The following is a 26,873-nucleotide window of genomic DNA, read 5'->3' as shown; positions in this document are numbered from 1 at the left end:
TCTTGTAAATCATTACAATAAACATAATTCTTTGTTATGGAGTATGTTTCAAACTGTACAAACAAATTCTATTGTTTGTACAGTTTGGAAGTGTTAGTTTACAAGAGATATAGTGGTATGCAAGAGATATAGTGGTATGTCAGAGAGGTAGTGGTATACAAAAGATGTTGTAATTTACAAGAGATGTAGTGGTTTATAAGAGATGTAGTGGTTTACAAGGTGTCCTTGTTGTATAAAGTACCCTTGGTTGCAACTTGGGTTTGATAAGCAGGAATGATGCAACCGCTTATTGAATAATACACATACCGCTTATTGACTAATACATGTACCGTTTATTGAATAATACACATATTAAACACACATATCACACACATCACACTCACAAAAAAACAAAAAAACAAAAGCATAACCACTTTATTGTTTTATCCTTTTCAAATATTTGTGATCTTAAAAGTATCTTTTTACAAGTATAATATTACCTTTCGCAAAATTTACCAGACCTATTTGCTCTTTGTGAATTTAATTTAAATGGAATTTGTTTCATCTTTGTGACTTAGAAATGGTTTTTTTTTTTAAAAGACTCTAAATGTCACATATGCTTACAAACAAGTTCAATTATTTGTCGCTTCAATTACTAATTAAATTATTTGTCATGAGATCCAAATACCAATTGAATTATTTTTCACGAGTTCCAATTACCAATTGAACTATTTGTCACGAGTTCCAATTACCAATTGAACTATTTGTCAGGAGTTTCAATTACCAATTGAACTATTTGTCAGTTTCGACAATATTACAACAATAACAACAATATTGACTAAGAAAAAAAAGGGCTTAAAAAAAAGAGTTCAAGTTTGAATCTCCTGACTATTCTTTTAATTACTTTTGCCTCCACTTCAATTTTTGCCCCCAATATCATTTAATTCACCTCTTTGCTAAGTCACCTTTTCATTATTTCTTTTCATTATCGTTTTCCTTCTTCCAAAGGCTGCACTCTTTTTGATGTTGTTTGTTACCAAATTGACCAAGCCCATTTTTTTTCTTAGTCAATATTGTTGTTATTGTTGTAATATTGAACTTGCTGGCTCTAAAACTCATTACTTTTTTGCTTTCTTAATCACTTTATTCCTTAGTCTGCCCTGCTTATGAAAGTGATAATTTTAATTTAGTTACTATGGATACCTTATTTTGCATACCAACAACCATTGTTTAGTAGTAGCAGATTTGTTATGTGTACTATATTCTCTATATTTAGTATGTTCGTTAATAAGAGATTTGGACTTCTTATGAAGGTGAAATATTTTATATTTGGTTGCTATGAATTCCTAATTTTGCATAGCATCAAACTATTTTTGGTAGTTGCACACATTTTATGTGTGCAATGCACACTATAATTAGTTTGTGCATTAATATAAAGTTTGCGCTTTTCTGAGTTACACAGAGGTACATGAATTTCAGAATAAATTTTTATCAAATTTTAAAAAATAATTAAGTAATAAAGTAATGATTTTTAGGTATATTAATAAATAATGATTTAGGTAATTAATAATAAAAACAAAAAATAGTGCAAGAAAACATTTCAAAGTGCATCTACAGTTTATAAAATATACATACATATATGAAACATATGTATGTATAAAATGTAAATACATTATTCTAGGCCTATTTTTATATTAATTTATTACAGCCTAAAATAGCATTAACATCCATAACTGAGGCTAAGTATTACCTTTTAAACGTTAAGTTGTAATAAAATCACCTTTGTTATGCAAAAATAACTTTTTAAAAAAGGTATCCATAGCAACCAAATAGAAATATGACTTCCATAAGAGGACTGAATTTCATTTTTATACACACACTTATTATTAAGACAATTCCAATCACTTAGTTTCACTCCTTGATTTATGTCTAGTCTCTGAACTTAGTTAGTGTTCAGTTTCTTCTTGTACTCTTTTAGGTATATTAGATCATGCTATGGTCTCACTAACACTTAATATTTCCAACATAATGATAGTTCTTGTTCTCATTTAGGTTCATTACTTTTAGATTACTAAAATTTGGATTTTACCTTTTTTTTAGTAAGGTTCTTGAGACTTTTCAAAAGTGTAACATTTATTTTTAAAAATTGAATGACAATGACATTAATAATAGCTAACATTCTGCATCTTATCAACTGATCACCATCATCTGATCTTCCAAAGTAGAAGTATTTGCAAAAGACTTTTCCTTTAACCTATCTATTGAATCTAACATAGGTACTCTTCCATGTCATCTTAAAAAACTGATCCATTTTTAGAAAAAGTTCAAAATTACTTCACAATTAATTTTTCTTCTGCTAAAGTTATTTTTTACTTGAATTTTTTTACACCTTGTCCAAATTCCTGATTTGTTGTGATTGAGTTGAAAAGTTGTAGTATTTGAAAAGTAATACATAATTGTAAAACATAGAAAGTTATCTGGAGCAATGGAATCCCCAGGGGCTATATTTCAGTAATCTGTAAATCAAAATAAGTTAATTTATAACAAGTATTTTGACAATAGAGATGCATCTTCATAAAAAGAAGTTATACGAACTCCAAACTCTATACGCATCAAAGGTTTTTAATTTTTATTAGTTTTGCTTTACTAAACTTTAAGTTGGAAGGGAGTGTTATCATGTTATCATTTTATCAAATAAAATATTTTTTAAATTGAGAACTAATAAGTTTTAGATTTCTGTTACGACCTTTGCTCATTTATTTTTAATATAAGAGGTCTTAAACAATTAACATATTATTGACCAATAACAATATCCCCTTTTTCAACATATATACTAAATAAATGACACTTAACATTTTGAAATTTCAAAAGAGTTTTACAGAACTCATGTTAATCATGGTTTTTTTTACAAGATTTAAGAAAATATAACTAGATATATCAAAGAAAATCTACCAGATGCTTGTGTCAATTTTTTTTTTTTTTGATTGGAGTATTTTTGTATTGCAAGTATTTTGTATTGTATATTTTTTGATTGATGTACAGCAAAATTTTAAAATTTTAAAAATCTTCATCAATTTTTGTCATCACAGTGGAGAATTTGATTTAAATGCTTATTAAGTATTTTTTGCTACCTGCCATCATAAAATCAAAAAACGTGTAGCTTTGGTTGTTAATCTACTATTTTTGTAAAGCCAAAATAACAGGGATTTTTTTAAAGTTCTTTTCAAATGAGAAAAAAACTCAAGAAAATTTTGAAAAAGATAATTAAATGGAAGAACAGTTTCTGGCACAATATGGCATCATCATTTTATTCCTATTAATTCAAACACAATGAGATTTAAAAAAAAAAGTGTGGATACACATACTGAAGTATTTGATATTATTCCAAAAAATAAAAATAATTTTATTAAAAATTAAAAAAATGACTATACTGCAAATTTTTATTATAAATTTTGGCTGAAGATGATAATAAAGTCAGATTCATGCATCCACGTGGATCAGTTCAAATTATTTTTGGCCAATGAGAAATGATGAATGCTGGGTCTGAAGTTATATGCATAATTTCTTCACCCTTAACAATCTCAGGTTGTACGTACAACATATCTGATTTAGATTTAAATAATATAAGCAGTTAGTTACAAAAAAAAAAAAAAGAAAATGATTTAAGCCTAAAGTATTCTTTTTATAATTTTATTTTATATTTTTTTTAATTTAATATTTATTTTTTTATATTTTGTTTTCAAATCTGGTAGAAGTTGGGGTAAGTTGCATCACTTTGCATGTCCTAAATATGTCCTAAACTAGTTATTATAAAACACTGCAGTTTTAATTAAATTTTTTTTTTAATGTATTTCCTTTTGCTACAAAGTTTAAGTTTTTCAAAAATCTGAAAAGATATTTTGGAGAGCTTATTTTGTGGAGTGCTTATTTTGTTAAGTGTTTATTTTTTTGAGTGCTTATTTTGGTCAAGTATTGCATAGACAATGCACAATCTAATTTTATATAGTAATGATATTAATAAAGTAATGATATACAATCAACATTTTCCTCAAGGATTTTGTGTGACAGCCATTTTAGCTCCAAAAATCTATAATTTTATGACTATCAAGTCCTTAGATTAGTGTTTTTAAATTCCATAAGCGAAAATCTATTTATATTTAAAATTTAAGGAAAATCCTCTGAACCATTATCAAGATACTACATATTAGAGTTGCTTTTTTGTCTCTTCAAATAAAGGGTGGTTGACCTATTTTTTTGTTTGGATGATTTCATATGCTAACACATTGCTAATGGATCATTAGCAATATGTTAGTGTGTAGTATTTGCAATGTTCTTTAATAATTAAACTTATAATATCTGATCATTAGTCTAACAACTTACTGAAAAGTAATTTTCAATTTTTTCATTATACTGCTGACTTATTAACCGCACTAGACACTGTGTATACACTGTGTATACACTGTGATAAAACTTATTAACAGCATTGTGTACTAGATGCTTTCATTATACTGCTGACAGTGCAATTGTGCAATTTTTTATTGTGCACTAGATAAAAGCTGTTATTGTGAACTATTTTTTTACACTTTTTTATTGTGCAATTATACAAGGGCTACCACTCTTTATATTTCAAAGGCTTTTGATAAAGTCTGAAATGATTGTCTTCCAGAGCCTTGCTCTTTAAGTTGCATCTGGTTAAGATTTTAAAAGAGTGGGAATCAGATCTTGAGTCTTATCTCCCTTCTGTGGCATTTTGGTGCTTGCAGAGGCTGGCAAGTTTTAACTCCAGCAAAACTCAAGTTATTAGCTGCTGGTTATAAACTAGTGTTATAAACTGCTAGTGTTATAAACTTATAAACGTGCTTGTCGTATACTCCTGATTACTCCTGATCCTTTCTTTACCTCTAAATAAGTCTTTTGATCATTCTTATACCATACTGCTGTCATTGTTGAACTAGTTCTTTTTATGAGATCCCCTGCCTTAAAGACTCTTTATTTTTTATAGGCCTCTTTTCTCGCTATCTTTTTTTCTGGCTTGCAATCTTTTTTTCTGGCTCATGCCAGACAAGGTCTGAAAATGCACTTTAATTGTTGCTACCATGTCAACCCACTTTAGCTGCTAAACTTAAGCCTCTGATTCGTCTTCGAAGAGCAGCTTTCATCTTCAAAAAGCAGCTTTTATCTTCAAAAAGCAAATTTCATCTTCAAAGAGCAACTTTCATCTTCAAAGAGCAACTTTCATCTTCAAAGAGCACCTTTTTCTTTTTTCAACAAATACAATCATGGTTGCTGCTTAAGCTTTTTTATACTATATACTATATATTTTTTATATACTATATACTCATTCTTAATTAGTTATATGCTATATACTCATAATATTATTATATGCTATATACTTGTTCTTAAGTTGCATCCTATTACTATACATGTTTCTTCATTCTCCATAATTTCATCTAGTTTTTTTCTGAAAATATCAGTGCTTTGGAGTGTTCACACCTTCATGTTTTCCTGAAACATATATTATAATGACACAGGCAATGGTAAAGAAATCAAGAATGCATCCCTGAAGAGCGATGCTAGCCATTTTCAATCAGGCTCTCTGAAACATTGTTGGTGAATTTTGTTTTTTATTTTCTCTCTATATGTGCATTTGTAAATATGGATAGATATGTTTTATATACTTTTTAATATAATTGTTTATTATAAGTTAATATATATATAAGTGTGTGAATGTATATATATATATATATATATATATATATATATATATATATATATATATATATATATATTTATATATATATATGTATATATGTATATATATATATATATATATATATATATATATATATATATATATACGCATGTACGTGTGTGTATGGTTGTGTATGTGTATATGTATATGTATTCAGATTCAGGTACTTTGTCTTTATTTTGTTTGCACATTGCCTTATTTTATGTATGTATTTTTATTATTATGTTATTTGTATGTTTATATTAAAATAAAATTATTAAAAAAAGTAAAAATATAACAAGTTAAAACATAATTACAACAAGAATACGACAAATTGCAAAAATTAAATAAATACATACAGTAAGAAATATTACAAGATTTTTTTTTTTTTAAAATTTAAAAATACAAAAATATGTTTGTGTCTGTTAATTCAAGTAAATACTGTTTAAATATATTTTTAAAACAATTTATTGAAGTTATAGTTTTGGAATTAAGAGAAAAGATAAAGTCTAAAGAGGAAGATAACGATTGATAGAAGACTTTAAAGATTGCAAATCGTATGAATGAGTAAAGCAAGAAGAAGAAAGTCAAAAAACTGATGTTCGAGGAAAAAACTAGACAAATAAGAGTATTTGGAGCACTTAGGAACAGTTACAAAAAAGGATGAGACTTAATTGAATGACAAGTAACATGAGAATGGATTTTAGTAGATAGCACAAGAGATGCAAGCTCTTTCAAGCAGTGCCCATTATGGTATTTGTAGAAAAGAGAAAGAGAAGCAACATTACAGCGATGTGATAATGGTTGGAGGTTGGCTGCAAAAGCAGGTCCAACTGTTTACAATAGGTTTTCGCACCTTGTTTAAAAGAGAAAGGACATAATTCGAAGATCTGCCCCAGATATGGCAACAGTATTCCTTACAAAGAGGGATTTAAGATTTATAAAGATAAAGAATAGAATCTGGAGTAAGGAAGTGTCAAGCACAAGAGATGCAACCTTAACAGATGCTAATTTTGCAATGGATTTGATATGTGGTTTCTAAAAAAGATCTAAATTAAGAGTTAACCTAGAAGGTGGGTAGATGATCGAGTACATTACGGTTCATAAATAGACAAAGGTCCAAGTTATTGCAATAACGATTGGCATAAAAAATTGTGTTTTTATCTGAATTAAAGTTCACCAGACACTATTAGCCTCATGCTGTAGCAGATGTGAGATCCTTTTCATCTCAAATACCCCCTCTAAGCAATCAGAGAGTGTTGGCTTCTTATCAAGACAAGAATAAATGGTAGTTTCATCAGCAAACAATGCCACCTTATATGTGAAAATATCTGGAAGATTATTAATGTAAATTAAAAGAGTATAGGGCCAAAGATTTTGGAACCTTGAGGAACCCCTGAAAGTACAGGATATGAAAAAGAGTGATGTCCATCAAGGACAACTTATATACCACAATTTAATAATCTTAAAGATGTTACCTGGTACACCATAAAAAAAAAGCTTATGGAGAAGACCAACATGCCAAACCATATCAAAAGCTTTAGATTTCTTAGCTTTTGATATAGTTTGACTTAAGATTTCTAAGTCGAGAGCAAAAATCTTAACTTCTCCACCTCTATCTAATGTAGGATAAAACCTATTGTTTGTTACTGTTAGCAAATCAGCTGTAGAATGAGAAGATCGAAATCCATATTGATGATCAGAAAATAAGTTATTATATTCAAGATGAGAGGTTAAGTGTTTGTTAATTAAAGACTCAAAAACCTTGCTTATGATAGGAAAAAGACTAATGGGATCGTAGTTAGACAAGTCAGATTGCTCTTCAGAGTTTTTAAAAATAGGGATAACAGATGTCATTTTCCAGCAGGCTGGAAAACAAGACTCTGATAAGCACTTGTTAAATAGTTTTGAAAGTATAGACGACAGCTCCGGAGAACACTTCTGCAAAACTACAACAGGTATATTGTCTGGACCACAAGCTGTAGAAGAGTCTAAGCAGGAAATTATTTTAGATACAGAAGCTGGAGTGATGGATCAACTTGTGAGTGAATTCTTTTACTATTAACACCTAACTTGAGAGTGAATTCGTTTACTGTTAACACGTAACTTAAGGTTGAGTTTGTTTATTGTTAACACCTAACTTGAGTGAATTTGTTTACTGTTAACACCTAACTTGAGGGTAAATTCTTTTACTATTAACACCTAACTTGAGAGTGAATTCGTTTACTGTTAACATGTAACTTAAGGTTGAGTTTGTTTTTTGTTAACACCTAACTTGATGATGACTTTATTTATTGTTAACACCTAATATGAAAGTAAATTCTTTTACTTATAACACCTAACTTGAGGGTGAATTTGTTTACTGCTAGCACCTTGAAGGTGTATTTGTTTACTGTTAATACCTAACTTCAGGTTGTATTTGTTTAAAAATGTTTAATAAATATTTTTTTAACAAGAAATTAATCTTTAAAAGATCTTGGAAAAGATGCTAAAAATAGAAAAATATAATTATGACTTGTGAAAATTTTTTTTGTTAAGTTTAAGGAGAATGCTAAACTTTTTTCTGAAAAAATTATTTTCAAAAAATAAACTATTTTCTAAAAAATAAGCAAAGGTATAAATTATGATAAATTATTATAAAGTATCAGTTTAAACATAATATGCGTCGAAATAAATTGTGATAAAAAAAAACCTAGCAATTCAAAAATGCATTAAAAATATTTAAGTTTTTGTATTAATAACCTTTCTACACTTTTTATTTATTACTTCAAAACTACTATTTTGAGAAGTTCCAAATTTGGCACACTCTGTTTGAGAAGAAATGTATTCTTGAGCTAACCGATGCATGAAAGTCATTTATTTCGCGAGGGGTGAAACACTGCATCCTGATTTTATATTTGTGACCTCTAGTTGAGGAACATGGGCCATCTAATTCAACATTTGACTTAAAGGCTGGTTTGAAATTAAGATTGATATACTCTAAATGGTTCAATATCTTGTATAAGTGAATCCAGTCTCCTCGTTTTCTTCTAAGATTTAAAGTCGTTAAACCCATTCTAACTAGCCGCTTTTTATAACAAAGCATTTGATTTGAGTAAGGTATTATTGTGGCCCTGTGTTGAACTTGTTCAAGCATTGAAATTTCAGCTAGATTTGGCGGACTCCATGCTGGAGCCGCAAATTCTCGATAAGGTCGAACATAGGTTGTATACAAAAATTTTCCACATATTACAATCTCACCTTTTAAAGGCATTTTTTAACAAACCTAGTATTTTTGAATCTTTGTTAACACATACTTGTTTTTGATGTTTCCATTTAATATCCGGTTGTACAAAAATACCTAGATCACTCTCTATTACACTGTTTGAGCGGTCATTGTTAATCCATTGACATTTAATGTGTACGGTTTAACAATACCGCAAAGAACATTTTGATTGCCAAATCTCATCACCTTACATTTTTTGCAATTAAGTTCCATACACCAATTGTTGCACCATTTCACAATGTTGTCAAGGTCAGTTTGCATTTCTAAGTGTTTATCAAGGGAATCTACTATGGCTATTAATTTGCTATCGTCAGCATACATTTTAAATGTGTTTTGCATAACTTCTGGCAATTCGTGTATGAATAGCAGAAATAAAATGGGACCCAGAACTGAACCCTGAGGAACGCCACTGGTAATAGATACCCATTCTGAAAATGTATTACCAATAGTAACTCTTTGTTTCCTATTTGTAAGGAAACTTTTAATCCAGTTATATATTTTTCCTGTTATACCATATGCTTCAATCTTTTTCAATAACCTTTTGTGTTCTACTTTATCAAAAGCTTTTGAGAAGTCAAGATATATTACACATAACGGTTTACCCTTTGCAGCATCATATGTAATGGTGTCAATTGTCTCGATCAAATTTGTTGTGCATGATTTGTTTGAAACAAAACCAGTTAGCCTTTCAGAAATAAGACTATTTAAAATTAAATGTTCCAGAATTATGTTCCAAACAAGCTTTTCGAACATTTTACAAATCACAGACGTCAAAGATATTGGTCTATAGTTTTCTGGTTCAAGTTTTGATCCCCCTTTATAAATAAGTGATATATTTGCAACAGACCAATGGAAAGGGACACAACCAGTGTCAAAACTCAATTTGAAAATATAGATAATCAGATCAACAAAACCTTCTGCAGCATGTTTTAAAACAAACGGACTAATTTCATCAAAACCCATCCCTTTTGACTCATCAATACTTTCTAACATTTTTAGCATTTTTTCATTAGTAATCATATCAGATAATATACTGTCATCACACTGATTTTCACATCTTTGCATAAACTTAAGTATTGCTTGGTCATCATCTTTTACAAAGGCTGACTTAAATTGCTTATTTAATATATTTGAAATGTCTGATATTTCAGTTGTAATTTGTCTTTTTTTAGTTTTCATGGGGATTTAACATTTTGTTTTTAATTTACGTAAGAGAATAAAAGTTTAGGTGTTAGCTTTGCTCTTTTTACTAAATCCATTTCATATTATCAAGTTGATCTTTTAATTTGCTTTTTAACATTAGCGCAAATTTTGTTGAATTCCTTTCGAGATTCTTGACTTTGCCGATACCCATTCGAATAAAATAGAGATTGTTTCATCTTTATTGCCTTTTTAACTTTTGCATCCGACCATGGTTGGTTATTTTTTTTTTTGTTATTAAAAATAGGAACAAACAATCGACAAGATTCATTATAAATATGTAAAAATAACTCATAGCACTCACAGGCTGATTTATCATGAAATTGCTCAACACAGTTGACTTGTTTCAAGTACATAATTATTTGTGTAAATTTGCTCTTTTTAAAGCAAAACTTTTCTCTTGTGAATACTATATTGTCACTAGAACTAGTAAAATATTGCCAAGTGATGGAGTAATGGTATCTTCCCTTTTCATAGTGACCTAACTCTAGACCACATTGGAAAAAATCTATGCAATTCAGATTGCAAGCTAAAACAAAGTTAAGGGTGTTAACTGCAGGAACAGAATCACTTTGTTTATATGATGTAAAGTTTACTATTTGGTATAAAGAACAATCATTTAAAACTTTAATAAATTCATGCTCAGTTGAGTTTTCATTTGAATGAATTATTGAACCGTCATCTGTCCATTTTATATTAGGGAAATTGAAATCTCCTACAGCAATGAGATCCGTGTAGTTTTTGTCACTTTTGAGTTTTGAAGCAGTTTTGATTGAGTCTAGAAATGATTTTGAGTAATCAGCTGTAGAATTTGGTGGTCAATAAATACAACCAACAATTAACTTAAAATTATTACATTTTATTGAGCACCAGACTTGTTCAATTTCTGTATTGTTAAGATGCAGATTAACAACTTCTATATTTGTAAGATTTTTATTTACATAAATGGCAACTCCTTCTTCAATTCTATCTCTATCTGCGTGATATAGGTCATATCAATCAATGTTTTTAATTGTATCCAATTTGAACCAAGTCTCTGTAATTGCAATAACATCTATTTTGTTTAATAAATAGGTAGTTATAGTTCATTATGTAACTTTTGATGAGATTTATAAGATTTGCTTGTATATGCCCATCCGGGCCTACTTGGCAATGCTTTCTTTGACAAATGGCTGAACTTTGCAGTTGCTAATGTCTTTTGTTGTAGTGGTGTCAATACACAACAATTTTCCGCTTCTAATGACAAATCGAAAGGGCTGGTGAGATTATTATTGCGTTGTAAGTCTTCATTTGCCACTTTTCTCTCTTTGTTCAATTGTGCAAATTCAGCCTGCTCATCAGGAGTGCGATTATTATATATACTTTTTTGTATACCTCAATTGTTGACAGTTCCTTGGCTGCAGACAATATATATATATATATATATATATATATATATATATATATATATATATATATATATATATATATATATATATATATATATATGTATATATATTTATATATATATATACATTAGGGATATGACTTTTTTGCAACCTACTAGGCCTGTATCGTAATTCAATGAACTTTTATGTAAAAAGAACGAATAGATGTTTCATTTTGACATATTTTGAAAAAAGGTCACCCCAAAACCAAAAAATCGAATTTTCAATAGGTACACTTTTGTACAGTAAATGAATATTAAAGGCTGAAGATGTTGTAAGAGTCATACTCCTGTTGTTATTTTATTTATTTATGCAACGTGTACTGTGATATAACAAAAAACATTATGTGATATATAATTATACAAGTATTACAAAATTAACAGTATCAAAGCGTCTAGTACAACAATATACATAACTGTCTGTGTCTATAGGCCTACTGTGTTTAGTACATGGGTCACATGATGCTCACGTCTCATAAAGAGTCTAGCGCTTATTACTTAGAATGAATCGAAGTTGCAGTTTGTCTTTCTTTCTGCAGGAAGCATACAGGTCTTGCATCACCTTGATTGCACGTTCAGCTATCTGATTACTTCGTGGTATGTCGATGACGGATGGCTCTTTCTTCCAGTGATTTTTGAATGACTGCAATGCCTTTTTGTAAGGCTTCAATACATCAGATAAATTATTGAAGTCATTGTCATTGTACTTTTGACTACTAAACCAATGTTCTGCCCACTCATATGAAATGAACCTGCAAACCTTCTCCAAATTCTTTCTCGCTTCAGGCATAAGAATGAACGCCAGAATGGCAAGAATGGCTCTTGAGTTCCATCTGGCATTGCTCATATTAGGAATGTTCTGAAAGTGAATCAGAGGGAAGTTTCTTTGTTCTTCATAGAACCTAAACACTCTTGTTAAATGGTACAAAAACTTCATATCGTCTCTCCACCCTGATTTATCAAGAATTTCTACAGTTCCATTCACAAACTTATCCTTCAGTTCATCATACTTATTCAACAGTTCAGACACAAATGGGTATTCAATGTTTGGAGATTTGGTATCACCCCCAAGTTCTTCGTCCATCACCAGACGGAGAATCCTGTCTAGTACGTGATGCTGACAACCGATAAATTGTGGTATTGTGACACCCTTTAATTTAAACATACGTTGCAACTTCACAACAACTCCATTTCTCTTCCCAGTATTGACGTTTGTTGTATCAGTAATGATCATCTTAATTGAATTCCACAAATTGTATTCATCAATAAGTTTGGCAATTTTTTCAGCAACAGTTTCAGCTTTGCCATCTTTTAAACGCAGTGCATCAAGTTTCACGTCAGTTCTTTCATTCTGAAGTACAACTACCTGATATTCCTTATCATCTATTCGTTTGCCGTCAAAGTGTAAGGACCACTGTTCCATTTTAAGTTGTTGTATCATTTCTTTTTTTAATTTACCTGCCTCTTTGAATATGGACTTGTAAATTGCTGATTGACTTGGAGTTGGAATATCAATACCTTGTTGTGATAATACATTGCATATTTTAGCAGCTTTCTTTGTGGAAACTCCACTTGATGTAACCATACTTACAGCAAATTTACTTTTGTAGTGCTTTCTAGTTTTTTTCTGAGTGTCCTCATCATCGTCTTTATCACCGTCGTCGTCTTCATCATCTTCACTCTTACTTTTGCAGTTTTCAGATTCAGTACCACTGTCTGTGGTAGACAGGACTTGTGATGTGGAAGGTATTGCTGTTCCAGACTGGACTTTCCTTCTCTTGGAAGGGTGAATGGTTTCTTTACTTGCCACTTGTCCTGTTGAGTACCCCACCTGTCCTTTACTTTCTTTTTGTAGGTGGTATAGACGTTTATCTTCCGAGGATAACCACTGGCCATTCACTTTCGTGATGTCAAATAATGCATTGAGAACATCATATTTTCCACGCTTGACACATTCATTATAGACCTTCAGCACCTTCATAAGCTTTGCTCTTATCACTTGATCAGACACACGTGGAAAATTCAGTTTATTGTCCCACAATTTTGTAATTTCCTTAGAAATTTGGTCTATTCGTTCTTTTCTTCCTTTAACATATGCTCCGAGAAACTGGTATCTTCCTACGATCTGCAATTGAAGTGGTATTCTGGATTTTTCATCGAGTGAATGTTCTTCTACAGCCACGCTTCCTCTTCTTCTGTGTGACTCTTGAAATCTCACCAAATTTTTAGTCCAAGTCTTCTTGTTCTTTGTTACTGTGGTATGACTTTTCTTGTGAGACATCATATAATATTGTTACGACTTTACGGATAGCTGAGCGTAAATATCCGTTTAATAAAGTCGCTTAATTAATAAAATACTTTAACTGTATAGTAATCCAATTATAGTTCGATAATCCAGTCAATGTTGATAACAGTTCGATAATCCAGTCCGTATCCTAACGATAATGCTACAACTACTTATACTTTGTACACTTACAGCGTCTTTAGTTCGCTACAGTAGTTCCTTATTAGCTCAGTTACACGCAGAGTACTTCATAGAACTATTCACATTATCAACACTGAGCTCTGACAGCAGCTCGCTTATATAATTATTTAGAGCTTCCAGAATGTTCTACTAAGTTCTATAATCTTCTACAGTCTGTAACAGTCGTCTATATCACCGTGGTAACACAATGACGTCATCACATAACAATTCCAAGTATTTGCCGGCACACGGCCGTTTCGTTGCCATGGTAACGTGTGGCGTTATATTTATAAATTCATAACAAAATAATGAAATAAATAGAATTAAGCTGAGAATTAAGCTTAAGATTAAAACATCGGTCAAAAATGAATGTATAAAAATGGTAAATCAAATTTTTATTTTGGGGTGACCTTTTTTTGTTGCAGAAAGCTATTTGGGCCTTTTTTCATGATTTTAGGTAAAAGTTCATCGATTTATGATACAGGAAACATTTTATTTGAAAAAAAATTAAAAAGTCATATCCCTAATATACATATATATATATATATATATATACATATGTATATATATATATATATATATATATATATATATATATATATATATATATATATATATATATATATATATGTAAATTATGTTAGTGTATTTTACAAATAGAGTGCTCAATGTTCTTAAAGAACAGAGCAATAATAAATTAGTAAAAAACACTTATCTAACTTTTATCATCTACTTTAAGTTTCACCATTGCTGGATTTTCAGGAAGAGTTACTAAATCTCAAAAAAAATTCAATTTATAGAAAAAAATATTTTACAGGAAGTTATAAACTATTATAAAAAATTTTTAATTACTATATATTTTTGTGTACGGGAGGTTACAGAATGTAATTATTAAATAATTTTTTTATAACTTACTTTAATGGTATTTCTGTTAAAAATCTTATGTAATTTATTAGAGGGAGGAAAATGTTTGTCTACTAATTTTAGAAAAATTTTACCTATATTTGTTGAAACATTTTTGCTGTACGGGGGGTTGAACCAAATTATGTTTCTATTTCTATTACACTTTTTTGCAATTTTCTTTTCAAATTTTAGCTCGAAATTTTGAAAGCCACTTTTTTTAAGGGCATCTTCATAAATGCGTTTAGAGGAGTTAAAAATATTTTCATTAGAAGAGTTTTGGTTTAGCCTATTGTTAATTGAAATTGGAATTTGTTTTAGAATTTGAGGGGGATGGTTCGAATTCACATTAATATACAATAATTCGTCATTAGGTTTTTTGTAGGGCTTATAGGAACTTTCTGAGAGGTTAAATGTGACATCCAAAAAATTCACTATTTTTAAATTTATATTTATTTTAATTTGGAAGCCAATATTTTTAAAAACTTTAATAATATCTTTTCTAATTTTATCGAGTTGTGGCCCTGATTTTTTTGTGTTGTGACCCTCGATAAAATTAGAAAAGATATTATTAAAGTAAGAAGATAAAAGTTAGATAAGTGTTTTTTACTAATTTATTATTGCTCTGTTCTTTAAGAACATTGAGCACTCTATTTGTAAAATACACTAACATAATTTACATATATATATATATATATATATATATATATATATATATATATATATATATATATATATATATATATATATATATATATATATATTTATATATATATATATATACATATGTATATATATATATATATGTATATATATATACATATATATATATATATATATATATATATATATATATATTTTGTTTTAAAAAAAATAGTCAAAATTTTTGATAGGCAGCTTCATTTGAATGTCGACTATGGTTGTTGAAGCAGTATGAGTTTGATGACACTATCCAACTTTTATGTGATATGCTTCAGTCATCGATTATGTCTTTGACACAGAATGCATCTCTTGCTATAGCTAGGTACACATTTTTTAATTTTTTTGTTATAGCAAAAGTAGTGTGGGATTGAGTTAAAAAAGTTTAAAAAAAAAACAATAGTGCCCAAAAATATCTATTTGTAAAATCAAATTAAAAGAAAGCAACCCTGAGTGATATTGGTTTAGGGGAGATTATTTCTTTAGTAAGTTGTACAATATTTATCAGATTTACTTTTGCATGTTTAACTTGATACATGGTGGTTAAATTTTCATACAGTCCCTTGAACTTTAAGAGAGAGACAAACCTTACAATTTTATATATGTCATATATATTTTTACTTAATAATTGTTTATTTATTATTTTTTTATTATAACTTTATTTTTTTATATATTTTATTTATTATATAAACATATTTTTATGTATATATTTAAAAAATAAAATATCAAAAAAAGTTCATTATAAAGAAAAAAATTGATCAGGAAATATTAAAAAAAAGTCATTTTTATTTTGTTATTATCAAATATTTTAAATTCAATTAAATAAATTAAAGTTAGAGATTTATATATCAATGCATTAAAAATAAAGATGCGTAAATATACTTCCAAGCCACACATGTGACTAATGGAAACTTTGCAAAACAAATGGTTGAACCTATCATCACTGAGATCTCAAGATGGAATAGCGGAATTTTAATTAGTCTCACAAAAAGCAAACAAGTCTGGTGAATTTTGCAAGATGTAAGATTTAACTGATGGAAGCTTACTATCAAGATCACGAATATTTGTGAAAGAACACAAACAGTTAGGTGGTGATGATGGTTTTTCATGTTGATTATTTTGGGTTTCTTTAGGCATTTAAGTTTAAAGAGAACTTGACTTATTCATAGATAGAACACAGCGTCCCAGGCAATGAGCAATGCAGATGTCTCAGTCCTGCTAGTTAACCCAAAGACATAACTTAGGGCTCCTTATGCCGCCTCGACAATGCGCATCAAAAGCATTAACAGGAACATTATCCATGCGCTACATGGCACTGCTAATACTCCAATATTTTACAGCTGTTAATGGAATCAGTAGTTGGATGCAGTTAACATCTACCCAGGATGATAATCATGACACAATCTCTAGCCTTTACTCAACCAAGAGCCCCAAGAAAGGGAGATTTTAGCTGGATGTAGTCAACATCTGCCCAAGATGAGTATTCTTATCGAGACACTATCTGTAGCCTTTACTTAACCAAGAGCTCCAAAACAGGGGATTTTTAAGTTAGAGTTTGTTTCTCCTAGCCTCCTAATAGGGTTATAGTGATGATCCTGAACTTGACCTAATCTGGAGTAGTTAAAAGAAGTTACTTCCTGAAAATATTTTTGAATGCATTAGGAAAAACATTAACAGAATACTAGAGATTAGGGTTTTATATTTGGAGTCACTAGTTGGTTACTGAGCTCACACTGTTTCAAAGATTTATATAGTAACTTACATACAGTGTTCACTTGTATGTAAGTTACATAAAGTAACTTACATACAAGTGAACTCTGCGCTATAGGTTTGGACAGAAAACAAACAAACAAACTTAGTAATGTACAGGTAACTAAGCTGACACAGGAGACACTTCCAACTTTCAAAAGTCAAAAAATATATATAAGTATAAATATATTACAATAGGCATGTCAGATATGAGGTAGTATTAATGACAGGAAGCACACTTCTTCTAGGCTTTGCTTAAAGTGAATCCTACAAAGGAACAGGATATAAAACAGGTTGCACTGGATTACTTGTTACCAGTAGCAGGGTGATCATCATGACCAGTCATCTTACTTGACAACAGAATGCGAATGAAAAAAATGATGGGCTGACCACAAACACTTTATTATTTTGACAATCAAGACAACAATTTTTTTATTTTCATACTTAAGTTTAGCCTTGCCTATAAAATTTTTTTTTTTATTGTTTTCTGAATTATTCAAGTAAGCAATTACAACTATTATATAACAGTCCTGGAATGGTTTCTTGAGGGTTTACTGTTCATAAAATTAAATGCTTAATCATACTACAAACAATAAGAGATGTGCACTGTACCAATAACCTAAAATTAGGCCAGAAAATCACGCAAAGTTGTCTTATTGATTTGAGATATCATGTTAGTGCTTTTCAACTGTTTTGTTTCTGTATTTTGTCCTTTGTAGTTGTTCCAGCAAAGTCTTTAGTTTGGCCATTTCATTAACAACTCTGCAATTGTGAACAAACTTGGCAGCTTCATTATATACTGCCTCAGTCACCCATTGTGTCAGTGGCAAGCTCATCCAATTGTTGTTGCCATGCAAGAGCCTGAACAGCTGTTAAGACTTTGTGCCAATCAAGGATGGCACTGCGGTGGTGAAGAAGTCAACAGCTGTGGAAATATTGGCATTTCCTTTCAGAGTCAGCTAATGAAATCTTCTTTATGCTTCAGAAATTACTAAATGACTTGCTTTATTTCAGGCACAGACAGCATTTCAAGAAAAAAAGGCAACTAATTTTTGCTGACATTTCAGCCTATGGTTGCGAATGTCAAGCCATTTGTATGTCAATCGCTGAGCAAATGAGTCCCAATGCTGCTGAAAATTCTTAAATCCTGGTGTATCTGGGCTAGATGTTGCACCAAATAATTTCTGTCAAAACAGCACACAAAATTCTTTTTAATGTATAGTGTCAACAAACCAAGTAGAATACCTTTTTACCTAAAAGAGTCTCCAACTTGACACAGGCCCCATTCTTACTACCAGAATTAAAAGCAGTTGTATCAAAAGCTAGACTTACATTTTTCACTCCACGCCTGTATCACAGCATGGGTAACAGTGTCCTTGGTTGTCTTAGTGCCATCAGCTATGACAGGAACACCAAGCAGTTTTCCTTTTTTGTGAGCTGGCAGTCCTGCTATGAGAATTGCAAGTCTCTCATTGTCTTCAGGTACATTTTTTCTATTCCAGTGAAGTGTGGCATATTTTGGTGAAGTAAATGATGCTTTTATATAAAGAGCTGTTTCGGTTCAAATTTCCTTTTCTATTTTTCTGTTACTCGACTTTGACACTGTCACATTTTTCAAAACAGTGCCACCTAATCTGTGCAATGGTGGTGTAGTGGTAGAGCGCTCACCTTGTAAGTGAGAAGTTCCGAATTCGATCCCCACCACATCGCTGGTAGTACAACGCTTAACTTGCTTCTTCACACAGCGGCCTTGTTTGTCAAGGTTCGTGTTTTGGAGTTATAGAGTTAAGAGGTTTGTAACCACAACTAAAGTAGCCTCCTCAACTATAGTGGCCTTGGGGAGGAGAATTAATATGTTATTATTATTAATCTAATATAATTGCAGCGATCAATGCTGTTCTTTCACCAGCTGACAAATTTAACCCATGAGCTATTGCATACATTTTTGCAAGTGTTACCATATCTTTCTTCTTTGCCACACTTGTCAAACTCTTTTCTTTTACATGACATTCAAAAATCTCACCTTCTGGTAAATCAACAGAACTGCAATCAATACTTTCAACTTGGTTGTTGACCTGAGGATTCACCAATTATTGAAAACAGGTTTTGCTTGCTTTGTTTTTGATCCATTTTCTACCTCAATAAGACCTTAGTTCTCTTCATTCTATGCTCTAATTCTCTTGTGTAGTTACTTACTTGAAGTAGTGGATCTTTTGATCCGATTTGATTATAAAGTGTAAACCTTTCTGTATTTGCTGGTAGAATATTTGGCATAAACAATGATATTTTATTAAGATTAACTTTTCCTTCAGCTACACCAGCAAGCTTAAAGATTGCGTCATCATCACTTTGTCTTACAAGAGTTATTGTATGTTTAAGCCCATAAATAACTTTGTCGTAATCATCACAGAATCCAAAAATGTGTCTTAAAGGTACGCAAAATGAAAATGTTCCTTTTGTAGTTGGTTCCTGAATTATGTATAATTGTCTTAATGCAAATCCTGAGTTATCAGCAAGTACTGCTGTTGTTGTACCATCTTTATACCACAATTGATTTAATGCTTGCGCTAATTGAAAGTCATTTTGGTATTTAAGCATTCCTAACATTTTAGTTGCTTGACCTGGACTAAAAATAGTTTCTATAATTTGGTTTGATAATTTGTATGATATTTCACTGAATAAATGCATAATACCATTATTTGTAAGCGCCATTGCATCTGCATTAGCATAAGCTGTTCCATCAGCTTTAACAAGTTGTCCTTCAAATAAGAGAAAAGCCTCATGGAAGTACGAACAAATCTTGTTGGTCAATTTTGATTCTTATTTCTCCAGCATTTAGATTTGTACCACTAATTGGTTCATATTCATGGAATTCAAAACTTTCAATTCCATTATCTACAATTGGCTTTTCTGTAAAATTTAATACTTCGGAACTTGTCATTTTATTTTTTTATATACAGTATAGAAATTTTTTTTTTGATTGACAATTTATAAAAACTATATAAAAAATTTAGCAAGTCTACTACGCAAGTCAAAGGCCGCGTCCTTTTTTAAATAGATCTTCTATTCTTATAGCATTTTCATTTGAGATTTTTTTTACTGATCTTATTGCAGACCCCATATATTAATATTTTAATTATCTTTGTTGTTACCTCATCTGCATTATTTTTTTTTTATATTCATTATTAATCATATCATTGGATCTAACCAAATTGAAAAGTATTTCTTTACTTTTTTCACTAATTACAGGTTGTGAAACTATTTTTGAAGATGCTTTATCAATTATTTGTTTTCCTTTTTCAACTGCTGCATTTCTAGCACCTTCTATTGCTGAAGTTGAAAGTTCTTTTCCCGCTGATTTAGCAGCAGTTATTCCAGTTTTTCCTAAATCAGTAGCAGCCATCTTCTTCAACATAGCTGATGATATTCTTGTTACATTTGATGCTTTTATTCGTTTGAATAAATCTCTTATACTTTCGACTATACCGCTTCCTCCAATAGCATGTTTTTTTATATATCTCTTATTATTAACAATTTATGACATTTATTTATGTACTACATATTTTTTTTATATACACTGATAATTTTGTATTGCTCTATACTCTTCATCATTTATTATAACTTTATCTAATAATGTATCACAAACTGCAACAGCTTCATTTCCTGCTCTAGTGTTACCTGCTTTCAATGCAGCTATACGTAATTCAAGCTTTTCAATAAATGAATTAGGATCGCTTGGAAGTGTTGCAGTTTGTATTCTTGTTCTTCCTTCAATTCCATTTCCTTTTGATTTACGCTTCTTATTTACATCTCTCCAAGTAGGAGCTATTATTTCTCTGTATTTTCCACTACGAGACAACTTTGGCTTGTATGCGTTTGCATCAGAAGTAATTGCATCTGTCTGTATTAATATATTTCGATATTTTTTAAGATCATCTTCAGTATATTAATTCTTTGCAAGAATAAACTTTACTATCAACTCCCAAAGACTAGGAGTACCATAATATGTTTCATCATCAATAATTATATCATTATCATTAATATGTATTGGTTTTTTTCCAATATAAAATATATCATCTTTATAATGTATTCCAAATGCAGTATCTGTAGATTTTTTACTATTAGCATACATTCTCAGATAATCTGTTGCAATTTTTCCTTGCCTCATACCTTTATTTTCTTCATGAAAAGGAAATAGTTCTTTAGAATCAGTTATCATTATCTCTCTATTTGCTTCAGGATAAGAATTTGAAAAAGTGAGTGCGAATTTATTAGCTTGATCTTGCAATTTATTTATGCTTTCTTTTATTCCATCTTGACTATCAATTAATGGCTTGTACAATTTTGACTAGTCTGACTGTAAATTAGTTTCACCCATCTTTTCATGTAAATCATTCTGCCGTATTCTTTTTTTAATCTCTAAGAATTCTTTGACAATTTTGTCTCTTTTTTCAGGATCTTCAATTTTTAGAAATGACATTTTGCTTTTTTATAAATAAAAATAAAAAAACACAACATAAAACGTAAAACGATTTATGTTTTGATGTTTACATTTTTTTCCTAAATCTATTTTTGAGTATATTAATTGCTTCATCTCTTCCTTGTTTAATTAGTGATTCTTTAGTTTATTCATTAATAAGTACTTTAATCGTTTTATGCTTTTCTGCTTTTAAATTTAATTTTTTATTAACTTACCCTCCTAATAATGATAAAACACCTGCTCCTAATGCTGCAATTATTGTTGCAAAAAAGCCAATTCCAATAGTTCCAAGTGCCACAGTGCTTGCTAGTAATAAATTATCAATTGCTGAAATTATTTTTACAGCTCTATGATACTTTTACTTAACATATTTCTCTTTTCTCTCTCACTCTCTATTTTTTTTGAATCTCACTAATTGTGCTTAGGCGTATATGTGCACTAATAATCTTATTTTCTTCATCAGGTGCACTTGGAAGATTTGGATATATTTTATTGAAAGTTTTATCATTTGCACTCTGTGCATTTGGTATATCTGAATAAATATTATTACACAGCTTTTTGCAATTAAACTCCATTTTAATAAGTAAAAATAATTTTTTTTTAAATTATTTTTTAAAAAATATTTACAATAAATTCACAAAACATAAACCTTTTACAATAAATTCACAAAACATCTCCTTTTTTAATCAATAGATCAGAATCAGAATTATTAACAACATTTATTATAATATCATCAACAGTTTCTGATATTACAGAATTTTGTAAACTTAACATTTTTAATTTAAGTTCTTCTTTTAATGAAACTAACGCAACACCTTCATTAACAACTACACCAAACTTTAAAAGAATATATTGGTGTGATAGAGATTTTATTGTAATGTCTTGTTGCGCAAATATTTCATATTTATTATCATATATTAATACTGAAGGGTGCTCCAAATCTTTGTGTACTTTAGAATGAAGAAGTATTTTTAGAGGTTCATCTGGTATATATTTGTTTATAAATTTGTGTATTGGTGGATTATTTCTTGGCATTTTATTATACATATAAAAAAATTTTGAGAAATCATAGAAGTATATTCAAAAATGGAATATTAGCAAATGGTGAATTTGGTCCCAATAATAAACCTTCACCTGTTGATGATCTGAATTTATACCATTTAGATCTGAATGTGATAACTAAATACGAGCTCAATAACCATCTTCAATTGCTTTTTTAAAGCTTTTCTAATTACCCTTGCAAAACATTTATTTTAATATTTGTATATTTACTCATTTTTATATAAATATAAAATAATTTTTAAAATTACAAAAAATTATTTTTCTTTTATATGAAATGTAATAGTTACTTCTTCTCCTCGTAAATTCAAAAGATTTCCATTTTGATCAAGCAATTTATTTTCCATTCTTGATATTTTTTTTAGTATTACTGGTAAGTAAATTAAGTTATACGGCTCTTGAGCAATTTTATAACCAGGACCTACTGTTGGAAAAAATGAATATATAACGTTATCAGTTCCTCCATTTATATACGATGATCCTATTATATCACTTGTTACTCGTATACTATTAACATTTAATATGTTTACTATATTAGTTGATATATTGTAGCCTGTTGAATATATTCCACTGTCAAAACCAAAAACAGTTCTAATTGAATTTGAATTTGTAAAATCAACTTTATAACCAGCTGCAATAGTTAAAGCTGATCTTAATGTATTAATATTTCCTTTAATTGTAATATTTGCAACTTTGAACTTGCATCACCGTTTCCTGTCATAATCAATTGAATATATTTATTTATATCATTAATTTCATAACATCCATCTGGAATATTTATATCCTTCCAAGTTGATCCATTATTTGCGCTATATCTAAAATTGTTGTTTGAAGAACTAATATTAGGAAAACTGTAATATGTCTCTAAACTAACTAGGGCCATTTCATATTATCTGTCTTCTCTAAGTGTAATAATAGGGTTATAATTAGTTCTTATTATACTGCTATTTTCAGTCACTGACACATATGCCATTTTTGTTTTTTTAAATATACAAGATTTTTTAAAATTCACAAGTTGGTATATAAAAACAATTAATCCACTTCTATATTTTCCATAATCTTTTTTAGAAGATAGATCTATAATAACAAATCAATGAGGTTCTGACCAAGCTTTCTTACAAAAATTTTTAAACTCATCTTTTGTCATATCACTTGAAACATGATCATTATAAATGTGATGTAAATTCTTTGAATCTTGTGGATATAAGCAAATAAAATTTGTATTTTCTCGTATAGTTTGCCTAGGTAACATAAAATAATTTTGTGCAAGATAGAAACAATCTACATTACCATGTCTTCCTCTTATATAATATTATTCACACTTATTTTGTTTTGTTAATTGTAAATCATCAAATATCATCAAATTATTCTTATGAATATCAAGATCTTGAGGATCTGGTACATCTTCTGCTGTTTCAAAAAAACTTGCACTCCATATTTGTTTTCTCATTTAAATGTTTTGAAATGTCTTCATTTAATTTTTCTATTTGGTCTTGTAGCTTAAATAGTCCAAGAATATTTTCTTTTGGTAATTTTTTTTCAAAAGATTGTTTTAATATTTTGTATTCTGGTTGAAAAAGAGATTTTCCAAAAACTTGTAAATTATTATAGTCTAACCAACCTGGTCTCAACTTATTATTATTTCTCTTATTGTTATTCGCATTCCATGACAAATCTATAATATCCATTTTTATATATTTAAGATTTTCATTTTTTTCTATATATAAAAATGTACGGCGTTAAATGTAGAAACAAAACAAATACACTAAACTTGCAAAATGTTGTGAGTAAAAACAATAGAAATATGCAACGTGGAACTTGCGCTGTTTGCGGAAAAACAAAAACTCAATTTGTATGATCAAAAACAGGAGGAGATTTAGTGAGTTCGATTAATTCAGCGACAAGTAAAATAAAACTACCACGGTCAAAGTTTCCAGGTGAAATGCATTTACCTGGAATGAACTTTGCAGGTCCTGGTACTAATTTAGAACGATTAACTTCTACTGATTTATGAACGATTAACTTCTACTGACGCATATAAAGAATGGAGCAAACCTATAGATAGAGTTGATAATGCAGCTTACCATCATGATCTTGCTTATAAATACTTCGACGATACCGCAAAAAGAAATTTAGCTGATAAAATTATGATCGAAGAAATGGTTGCTATAAAAAATCCGACGATACGTGAAAGAATTGAACAAAGTATTATAAAACCTATTATATCATCTAAAGCAAAGTTTGGTTTGGGTATTGAAACTACTCAAAAAAACTACAAGCGATCAGTAAAAAAGACGAGAATAAAGAAGCAATTCTAATGAGTCTGAAAGACCTCAATCTTATGAATATGAAATGGACTGACAAACTTGCAAATGAACTTCATAGACCAGTTGTAAAACATTTCAGAAAAAGAAAAGTTATTGTAAATGGAATCGATGAAATAAGGGCTGCTGATTTAGTTGACATGAAATCTTTTTCCAAATTCAATGACGGTATAAAATACTTATTAATGGTGATAGATGTTTTTTCGAAGTATGGATGGATTGTTCCATTGAAAAGTAAAACTGGAGTTGATGTTGCTAATGCTTTAAATAAAATCTTTAAAAATTCTTCGAATTTCTATGGATCTGAAGGTAAAGAAAGAAAGTGTCAAAAAATATGGGTAGATAAAGGCTTAGAGTTTTATAATAAGCATGTTAAAGCGCTAGGTGTTGAGTTATATTCAACTGAAAATGAAGAAAAAAGTTGTATAGTTGAACGTTGGAATAGAACAGTGAAAGATAAAATGTTTAAGTACTTTTCAGCTAATTCTACCAGAAAATATATTGACGTTTTAGATGAAATTGTAAATAAATACAACAATGCAAAGCATTCTTCAATAAAAATGATACCAGTTGAAGCTAGCGATAAAAAGAATGAAAATATTGTTTGGTTAAATCTAAATGGAAATGTACGATCAGAGTCTGTAAAACCAAATTTTTCAATTGGTGATAGAGTTAGGATAACTAAAAAGAAAGGAACGTTTGAAAAAGGATACACACCGAGATGGACTGAAGAAATTTTTACATTGTCACGGATTCAGTTCACAGATCCACCAACGTATAAAATAACTGACGATAATGGTAAAGAAATACAAGGTACTTTTTATGAACAAGAAATGCAAAAAACTGATCAAAACATATTTAGGATTGAAAAAGTTATTCGTAAACTTAAAAACAAATCATTAGTAAAGTGGTATGGATATCCTGATTCGATCAACTCATTGGTTGATAATAAAGAATTGATAAGTTTGAAAAATTAATTTAAAATTACAAAAAATAGCTCAGAGTTTGTAAGAAAGTTTGTAACCATAATATATTAATGTATTAATATATTATTTTGGCTCAGAAATTATAAACATTTAGGACAAATAAGACAATAGGACAATTATGACTATAGTTGAAATGAGTTAAGAATTTATAGATATGTTTATAGTTGAAATGTGATATGAGTTTATGGTTAGGGATATAGTTGAAAAGAAATGAGCCAGAACCCGCTTTTTATACTACTTGCGACCTCTAGACATTAAACAATTTTTTTGAAAATTTCACCAAATGTTCATCTAATAACCTATGATATATACATCCAGTAACGTAACATAAAACTAATTATTTTTTAACATTTTCAAAAAATTGTCGGAATTTTTGTGTTATAGAGTTGGTTAACTAGTTTCCTGCTTCTTTTCTTTGCCTTTATTTGTTGTTCTATAGTGTATTTTGGAGTCTTTTTACGTTTTCTATATTTAATATTAATTTTTTAACTGACGACCAATTGTCGATTGATTTACACCGAATTTAATACCTATTTTTCTCTGACTGACCCCTTTTCGATTGTTGACAAGTCTCGTTAATTCGGCTTTCTTTTCTCTAGTCCAGGATGTCG

This window comes from Hydra vulgaris, chromosome 02 (genome assembly GCF_038396675.1).
Source record: "Hydra vulgaris chromosome 02, alternate assembly HydraT2T_AEP".
NCBI lineage: Eukaryota > Metazoa > Cnidaria > Hydrozoa > Anthoathecata > Hydridae > Hydra > Hydra vulgaris.
This window is presented reverse-complemented; position numbering follows the sequence as displayed.